This window comes from Cervus canadensis, chromosome 1 (genome assembly GCF_019320065.1).
Source record: "Cervus canadensis isolate Bull #8, Minnesota chromosome 1, ASM1932006v1, whole genome shotgun sequence".
NCBI lineage: Eukaryota > Metazoa > Chordata > Mammalia > Artiodactyla > Cervidae > Cervus > Cervus canadensis.
Window position 1 is genome coordinate 92,652,741 of NC_057386.1, and position 8,476 is coordinate 92,661,216.

Sequence of the window (8,476 nt, forward strand, 5' to 3'; positions counted from 1 at the left end):
CATATGGTTTTTATCTTTCAATTTGTTAATGTAGTGTATTACACTGATTGATTTGCAGATATTAAAGAATCCTTGCCTCCCTGGGATAAAGCCCACTTGGTCATCATGTATGATCTTTTTAATATGCTGTTGGATTCTGTTCGCTAGGATTTTGTTAAGGATTTTTGCATCTATGTTCATCAGTGATATTGGCCTGTAGTTTTCTTTTTTTGTGGCATCTTTGTCTGGCTCGGGTATTAGGGTGATGGTGGCCTCATAGAATGAGTTTGGAAGTTTACCTTCCTCTGCAATTTTCTGGAAGAGTTTGAGTAGGATAGCTCTTCTCTAAAATTTAGCTCTTCTCTAAAAAATTTAGCTCTTCTCTAAATTTTTGGTAGAATTCAGCTGTGAAGCTGCCTGGTCCTGGGCTTTTGTTTGCTGGAAGATTTCTGATTAGAGTTCCGATTTCTGTGCTTGTGATGGGTCTGTTAAGATTTTCTATTTCTTCCTGGTTCAGTTTTGGAAAGTTGTATTTTTCAAGAATTTGTCCATTTCTTCCAAGTTGTCCATTTTATTTGCATATAGTTTCTGATAATAGTCTCTTATGATCCTTTGTATTTCAGTGTTGTCTGTTGTGATAACTCCATTTTCATTTCTAATTTTGTTGATTTGATTCTTCTCCCTTTGTTTCTTGATGAGTCTGGCTAATGCTTTGTCAATTTTATTTATCTTCTCAAAGAACTGGCTTTTAGCTTTGTTGATTTTCACTATGGTCTCTTGTTTTTTTGCATTTATTTTTGCCCTAATTTTTATAATTTCTTTCCTTCTACTAGCCCTGGGGTTCTTCATTTCTTCCTTTTCTAGTTGCTTTAGGTGTAGAGTTAGGTTATTTATTTGACTTTTTTCTTGCTTCTTGAGGTAAGCCTGTATTGCTATGAACCTTCCCCTTAGCACTGCTTTTACAGTGTCCCATAGGTTTTGGGTTGTTGTGTTTTCATTTTCATTTGTTTCTATGCATATTTTGATTTCTTTTTTTTATTTCTTCTCTGATTTGTTGGTTATTCAGAAGTGTGTTGTTTAGCCTCCATATGTTGGAATTTTTAATAGGTTTTTTTCCCTGTAATTGACATCTAATCTACTGCATTGTGATCAGAAAAGATGCTTGGAATGATTTCAATTTTTTTGAATTTACCAAGGCTAGATTTACGGCCCAGGATGTGATCTATCTGGAGAAGGTTCCATGTGCACTTGAGAAAAAGATGAAATTCATTGTTTTGGGGTGAAATGTCCTATAGATATCAATTAGGTCTAACAGATCCATTATATCATTTAAAATTTGTGTTTCTTTGTTAATTTTCTGCTTAGTTGATCTATCCATAGGTGTGAGTGGGGTATTAAAGTTTCCTACTGTTATTGTGTTATTGTTAATTTTCCCTTTCGTACTTGTTACCATTTGTCTTACATATTCTGGTGCTCCTATGTTGTGTGCACATATATTTATAATTGCTGTATCTTTTTCTTGGAGTGATCCTTTGATCATTATGTAGTGTCCTTCTTTGTCTCTTTTCACAGCCGTTATTTCAAAGTCTAGTTTATCTGATATGAGTATTACTACTCCTGCTTTCTTTTGGTCTCCAATTGCGTGAAATATCTTTTTCCAGCCCTTCACTTTCAGTCTGTATACGTCCCTTATTTTGAGGTGGGACTCTTGTAGACAGCATATAGAGGGGTCTTGTTTTTGTATCCATTCAGCCGTCTTTGTGGTTTGGTTGGGGCATTCAACCCATTTACATTAAGGTAATTATTGATAAGTATGATCCCGTTGCCATTTACTTTGTTGTTTTAGGTTCAAGTTTATATACCTTTTCTGTGTTTCCTGTCTAGAGAAGATCCTTTAGCATTTGTTGAAGAGCTGGTTTGGTGGTGCTGAATTCTCTCAGCTTTTCTTGTCTGTGTAGCTTTTGATTTCTTCTTCATATTTGAATGAGATCCTTGCTGGATACAGTAATCTGGGTTGTAGGTTTTTCTCTTTCATCACTTTAAGTACGTCCTGCCATTCCCTTCTGGTCTGAAGAGTTTCTATTGAAAGATCAGCTATTGTCCTATGGGAATCCCCTTGTGGGTTATTTGTTGTTTTTCCCTTGCTGCTTTTAATATTTGTTCTTTGAGTTTGTTAATTTGATTAATATGTGTCTTGGGGTGTTTCGCCTTGGGTTTATTCTGTTTGGGACTCTCTGGGTTTCTTGGACTTGGGTGGCTATTTCTTTCCCCATTTTAGGGAAGTTTTCAACTATTATCTCCTCAAGTATTTTCTCATGGCCTTTCTTTTTGTCTTCTTCTTCTGGGACTTCTATGATTCGAATGTTGGGGCATCTGACATTGTCCCAAAGGTCTCTGAGGTTGTCCTCATTTCTTTTAATTCTTTTTTCTTTTTTCCCCTCTGTTGCATTTATTTCCACCATTCTCTCTTCTACCTCACTTATCTTGTCTTCTGCCTCAGTTATTCTACTGTTGGTTCCCTCCAGAGTGTTTTTGATCTCATTTATTGCATTATTCATTATTGATTGACTCTTTATTATTTCTTCTAGGTCCTTGTTAAACATTTCTTGTATCTTCTCAATCCTTGTCTCCAGGCTAGTTATATGTAACTCCATTTTGTTTTCAAGATTTTGGATCATTTTTACTATCATTATTCTGAATTTTTTTCAGGTAGACTCCCTATCTCCTTCTCTTTTGTTTGGTTTGGTGGGCATTTACCATGTTCCTTTACCGGCTGAGTATTTCTCTGCCTTTTCATCTTGTTTAGATTGCTGTGTTTGGAGTGGCCTTTCTGCATTCTGGCAGTTTACTTTTGAAAAACTGCCATTTGTTATAAAAGCCCAGGTGGTATTAGAGATAATCTGGTGGACTTTCCTTAGAGATACAAATGAATCTACTAGTCTCCTTTTTGAAAATGGTTTCCTTACAGGCTGGTAAGTAGAAGTAAGAAAGTAATAAACACAGGAGCAAAATCATTCAAATATAAAATGAAAAAAAAAAAACTACAGATAAAAATCACTGAAAGCAAGAGCTGCTTCTTTTAAAAATTAACAAAATTCATAATCCTCTAGCTAAAATAAGACAAAAAGAGAGAAAATTCAAGTCACCAAAATAAAAAATGTGAAAGGAAACAGCAATACAGATCCTATACATAATAAAAGGGTAATTAGGAACATTTCCTAGGTAATTAGGAAATGTTGTCAACTTTATGCCAAAATTTTTGACAGCCAATGAAAGGGATAAATTCCTTGAAAGTCACAAATTACTAAAACACTTGCAAGAAGAAGTAGGAAACTGAATAGTACTATATCTACTAAAAAATTGAATTCATAATATAAATGTTTTCATGAAGAAAATTTCAAGCCAAAATTATTCACAGAGATTCTATTAAATATTTAATAGAAAATTAAATATTTTTTATTAAATAAAAATTGAGGAGGAGGGATCATTTTCAAACTCATTTTATAAGGCCAGTATTACTTGATACCAAAATCAGATAGACATCACAAAAAGAAAAATATAGATCAATATTCCCCATGAACTTAAATGCAAAAAGCCTGAACAAAGTATTAACAGATTCAGTAAGAAATAAAAATGATAGTATGTCATGACCAAGTGACTTTTATCCTACGGTTGCAAGATTAGTCTCATATTCAAAATATTAATTAATGTAGGTCACCATATTAATAGAACAAAGGAATAAATCATATGATAATCTCAACAGATACAGAAAAAAGCATTAGATATAATTCAACACCTATTCATGATAAAAAAAAATCTCTCAGATAACTAGGAATAGATGAGAACATCCTCATGCTGATAAAAGGCATCTATGTAAAACCTACATCTAATGTCATATCTGTGCATGTGTGTGTGTGCGCGCGCGCTTAGTCATGTCCAACTCTTTTGCGACCTCACAGACATACATACTCAATGGTAAAAGACTGAATACTTTCCCCCTAAGATCTAAACAAAGCACTTTTGTTCAGTGCTTTTGCCACTTCTATTTCCTATTTTAACAGGCTTCTAAGGCCTAAACGTTTCCTAAACTTCATTCAATACCAGCAATCAGAAAGTATTTTTTTTTACAAAGTTTGTTTTTCATTATCTAACTCCTGTATAACCAATACTTTGGAGAATTGCTGAAAGAGATAAATGAATTAAGTAGTAGAATTTTAGGAGCAGGAAATTTCTTGAAGGGAGATTATCTGAGGGCACATGTGTGTATAAGATCAACAGCCATTTATATAGTGGGTAATTAGTCCGACTTAGCCCAAGTTCCTAAGAAGACAAAGGCTGAGGTTTTAAGAGGTGGTACAATCTTAGGGCAGCAAAAGTGAGAGGGAGAGGAACATGAGGCGGGAAAGGAGAGGAAGCAAATACAAGCTGCTGCATTAACAAATGGAGAGAGCTACATAGGGATAACCATTTAAAAATGTATGTATATAAATCATTTGCCATGATTATTAGTATTGTTAGGGAGTCAAGCACAGTGTTTGAGCTTTTAAGCATGGAGTTCTTAATCAAGGTTCTGCCACTTTCTAACTACATTTCTTTGGACAAATAGCTTCACCTCTCCTGCTTCATTTATCTCATCCATAAAACACAGATAATAACGATGTCCACCAAATTCGGTTGTGTGACAAATAAATTCACCTCTTGCATCATTGCTGATTTAGAAGAGTGCCTAGCTTGTACTAAACATTCAATAAATGTTAGCTAGTAACAATAGCGAACTCTAGGAGATAGTGAAGGACCGGGAAGCCTGGAGTGCCACAGGCCATGGGGTTGGAAAGAATCAAACATTACTGAGCAACTGAACAGCAACAAGTAACAATAGCTAGTTGCTTGTGATTATTAGGTAGGTCAGTGGTAAACAATCTGTCTGCTAATGCAGGAGACATGGGTTCAATCCCTGGGTCAGGAAGATCCCCTGGAGAAGGAAACTGCAACCTACTCCAGTATTCTTGCCTGGGAAACCCCATGGACAGAGAAGACTGGCAGGTTATAGTCCATGGGGTCACAAAAGAATCGGACATGATTTAGCGACTAAACAATTACTTTAAAACCATTATTAATAACAAATGACTTCATTTACCAGCGTGCCACTGTTTTTCAATTCAATTCAACTCGATGAATGTAAACCACTGCTCTGTAAGAAAGGCAGAAAGTATGTTTTGAGTTTGCTACAATTTTTTCTTTGAAAAAACTGGAAATCTAAGTCACATGTATAGTTCAAGTGCCAACTTCTGCAAAGTATATTCCACTTCTATGAATTAGATCTTCGTTCTAACTCTTATCAGAAGCTGCAGGATTCTAGGTTCTTTATTGAAAAGGTTAGTCTGGAGTTTTCAACTGGTTTTCTTCTCAAAAGAAAGGGTAAGTTAAAAATTGGAAAGTATCAGAACCTGGGTCTTAGAATCATTGATGTAAATGAGCTCATGAACACAGGTAGGTGGGAGAGCTACAAAGCGAGGTCAGACAGTGTGGGTGCAAGCAAGTTCTCTAAGTGGGTGTTTGTCTTTTCCATGTGTTTTCTTCCCAGGCATGAGTTCTCGTCTGTACTAAACAGAAGTTGTTTAGTAACAGCTGCTACTGGGCCACCTGGCCCATCACGTCTCTACCTTTTTCTGTTAGCAGCAGCTTCATTTTTTGGGCCTCCCAGGACAGAAATCCTGGTCTGGTCTTTGTTTCACCCCTTTTAGCCTCTGCATTCAATTTGCCACTAAATTCTCTAGCTGTTTCCTATACTCTCCCAAGGCTCCCATTCTGGGCAGAGTTCGTTTTTTATTGGTTTCCAAAATAAATTGAAGTTACCTGTTTATGCACCTGTCTCCCCCTTGAGATGAACAGTTACTCCAGGGCAGCACTGCCTTCACCTTTCTACCTGAAACACAGCACAGTGCCCAGAGCAGCACATTCTCAGTGTTTATGCATCAGAGGACATTCTGCTCTTTCACCTGCTCTCATGGGCTGTTCACACTTTCCCATCCAAGGACCAACTTCCACAGAGAGTCTAAGAGAGCCAGGTGGCCCCGGAGCAGAATCTATAGCCATTCTGCAATGTGCGGAGAATTTCTCTGAAGTCTTAGGTTTTAACATACTTGCTTGGTATAAAATAATATCATTAATCACTTACAAGTTAAATTATCTTTACCTCAAAACCTTCGAGTAAAATTAATGCTTGGCCAACATTTTGGTGTAGGAGTGTGAGGGTAGTGCACCCCAGTTTAAAAGGCACAGCTCTTTGTGGTGAGCATCTATCAGGCAAAAGTTCCTCACACATTGTGATGATGTCCCTCCTCTGCTTAATAATTTACAGAACTTCCATGTGTCTCCTGCATCAAGCCCAAACTCCCCAGCCTGGCTCCTACGTGCCTGCTGCCTCATTTCCTCCTGCCCCTGGGGGCATGTGTCACTAACCAGCTTGTCTGCTCACTGTCCCTTATGTCATGCTCAGTGTTCTCTCTGGACCTGTGTACTATTCTCTGAAATGTTACAGCCTCTGTATCCTGTTTTGCTTATCCTCTGAGGACCAACTCATACAACTCCTCTAAGAAAACTTCGGCATCAGCTCAGGGGTTTTTACCTCCTCTAAAATCCTCTGTTAAGGCAACGAGCAAGGGCTGATTGCTCTCTCTGTATCTCTGACATTGGTACAGAGGAGATGCCAGATACATCAAGGAGTATCAGCATTCTTCTTGACCTCTGTAGCCACCTGGCCTAAGCTTGCACAAGAATACATTCCTTTATTTACCAAAGATGAATTTTTCCAGTTTTATCAAAGCTATAATTGACAAATAAAAATCATGCATGTTTATGGTACACAATGTGACATTTTGACATGTGCATATATGGTCAAATTATTACCACAATCAAGTTAATTAACATGTCCATCACTTCGCCTAGTTGCAATTATTTACCAACATGAATTGGATGTTTATTTTGTACAAGTCATTATGTGTAAGAATTTCCACCCTAATATATTTGAAGATTTATTGGTCTGGCCCAAGCATCTGTCATGACAAAAAACTTAGTTCTTAACAAAGAAGTTTATTTCATTTTGGGGCAACTGTGCAAGTTTTTCTTTATGATGATCTAAAATATGTTTCCCTGATGTTTAGTTCTCTTTCTGAAACAATTTAGAAAAAATAGAACATCTCTTCCATATAACAACACTTTGATGTTCATCTCCTTTTTAAATAATTCTATGCCCAGCTGACATTAAAATTCTTGTCTTCTGTTCCTCCTTTTCTTTACAGCCTTCTAGTATAAAACTCAATGGTTTCCAGACCCTTCCTTATCTTGTTTTCAACAGACTTGATTTTGCTATAGCTCTTGGTAATTGAAAATAGAAGTATTATAATTATACCAATGCAAGTATCTACTGATTAATCAGGGCACAATAACATTTTAGCCTAGAGACCAGTGTCTCAAATGACAGACATGTCTTGGTTACCTGTATCACCAACCCAAACTTGCTTGGCTTCTCAAAGTCAAGCTTGCTGACAACAATCAGATCTCAAACTATTCTTTTATTTTCAAAAAATGACTAGCAAAATTGTACTGGGGTTCCTTTTTTGAAACACATGGAAATCAATATGTAGAAGAATCCATTGTGTTCCTGGCATGGTACCAGGTGCTAAGTGAATGCTAGTGAACTAACAGCGATAGCCCTGTAACCAAGGGGCTTTCAAATTTTCCAGTAAGAAAAACAAGTAAAAAGACAACAAAACAGGTAACAAATAAATATAAATGGTATAAAAGAAACAAACAGGACAAAGAAATGGATTAAAAATGGTGGGTCCCACTTAGATAGGATGCCGAGGGAAGGCTTCTCTGTGGCACTGAGATGAAGTTGAGGTAAAGAGAAGAAACAGGCTGTCATACTATGTGAGAGGGGCAGCCTCCAGGAAGAGGAAACCAGCTGTGCAACAGCGTTAGGGAGGAAGACCTTGGTGACGTTTTAAAACCAAATGGAGGCCAGAGGGCAGGGGCAAGAGTGGAACAAAACAAGACTGGAAATGGAGCAAAGGCCTGGTTACTGAGGGTCTTCTAAGTCATGGGAGGTTTTGAGCAGGATAGAATATGAAGTGGCTTTTGACTGAAAAAATATTCAGGCTGCTACAAATTCAGCCAGGAGGCAATTATGGTGGCCCAGGCAAGAGATGATAGTGAGTGGCTTGGACCTGGGTAGCTATAGTGAGGCTGAAGACAAGTTGGTAAATTTCATACATAGTATGGGGGTGCAAACAACAGTTTGCTAGTATATTATCTATCAAATCTATATGTCTACTAAAGAATTCTTACAAACCCAAATGAGATATTTTCATGAAAACATGTGTACATCAAATAAATAAACTGATCTTTGGTTTGGGGATTGGTTTGGGGATTTAAAAGAAATCCCCAAAACAACATGTAGCAGGGTTTCTGCTTGCATTGGCAGAAGGTGGCCATT